Raw genomic sequence first — 1341 nt, 5'->3', positions numbered from 1 at the left:
TGTTTCGTTTTGTTTTTAAACGTTTCTCGCCTCGTGAGCTCCCTTTGTTCTGGCTGCCAAGCAGGTTTCAAAGAATCTCCCTGGCTATCCGGCCGTTGGAACAAACCCTGAGCTGAGGCACAGCAATAACCCCCCGGAGGAGCGGGCACAGGCCTCCTCTTTGCAGGAATAGAAGACGTTCCATTTTAAAACGGCTGACAACAACAACAACAAAAAAACTTACATAGGTCCCCCCCCCATTTCATTTTAGTGGATAAATCTATCTTCATCTTTCAGGGTAGCCTTGACTGCACACAGAAAGAATTATAACACAAATACTAGAGGGAAAAACAAATAAACACTGAGCAACGTGCTAAGGTCTATTCTGCGCCTAATCTCACATGGTTTTGGGGAAATCCCTCGAAGCCAAGTAAACACTGCGGCATTCTTGTATCTTGAAGGGGATCTAACCCGTGTCACAAAGCAACGTGAAGGAGAAAACTTGGCTCAACAAAGGAAGAGTTGTAAGAAAGGGAGAATGGATACAGTAGGTTCCCTAAAATAATTCACAGCCAGGCAGTGTCAACGTCCATCGGGGGACCGTCACTCCCGGGGAAATGCTGAGTGGCAAGTGGACACGTAACGAGAGGCTGCCAGTGGGTGACGGAAAACCCACAGATCAGAGCGAAAGCAACTTTCAAGAGGGCTGTGTGATGGCTCGAACCGCGTGCTTTATCACTAAGGCGGCTTGTCTAGCCAAGAACAGCACCATGAGTGACTTGCTGCAGATTGATGTTCTATTAGTCACACTACACAGAACTTCACATGTGGTCGGCGCGTGGACACGGAAAAGGTGGCGGGTTGATTCCCAGTCAGGGCACATGCCTAGGTTTCGGGTTTCGATCCCTGGTCAGGGCATATGCAGGAGGCAACCGATCGATGTTTCTCTTTCACGTCAATGTTTCTCTCTCTCTCTCTCTCTCTCTCTCTCTCTCTCTCTCTCTCTCTCTCTCTCTCCCTTTTCTTGTCTCTAAGATGAATACACAGCCCAGCTAGCGTGGCTCAGTGATTGAGCATCGACCTATGAACCAGGAAGGCAAGCGTGCTTCTTTATTTTTCAAGCGCTAGAAGGGAATTCCTTAAAAATTCTAGTTTTCCATACCAGAGAGTAAAAAATATAACTGGAATTCTCCTTACCTGATGGTGCACATCAGAATTTGTTGGGCCGTTGGAAGGGACTGGATCACACTCTTCAACTAGGAAAAAAAAAAGACACAGTTTAGTAGTAGAAAGCACAGTGCGGGGAAAGACCTGAGACTCAAGACACTTTTCTCTCAAAATGTGAGTCAGCCCGGGCCAGTG

At 47.3% G+C, this 1341-nt stretch overlaps 1 long non-coding RNA gene across 1 annotated transcript in view; it reads right to left on the bottom strand.

Moving 5' to 3' along the window:
* Window positions 1-1166: 1166 nt before the first annotated feature.
* Window positions 1167-1341, bottom strand: part of LOC111823345 — a 9921-nt gene continuing 9746 nt past the window's right edge. Inside the window, exon 4 of the long non-coding RNA XR_002826381.1 lies at window positions 1167-1235. This is a non-coding gene — a long non-coding RNA (uncharacterized LOC111823345). The remainder of the gene's footprint in view (window positions 1236-1341) is intronic.

The sequence above is a fragment of the Myotis lucifugus genome, unplaced genomic scaffold (genome assembly GCF_000147115.1).
Source record: "Myotis lucifugus unplaced genomic scaffold, Myoluc2.0 scaffold_473, whole genome shotgun sequence".
Lineage (NCBI taxonomy): Eukaryota > Metazoa > Chordata > Mammalia > Chiroptera > Vespertilionidae > Myotis > Myotis lucifugus.
Note: the sequence above shows the minus strand (reverse complement) of the source record. Positions and strands in the feature narration are given on the sequence as shown.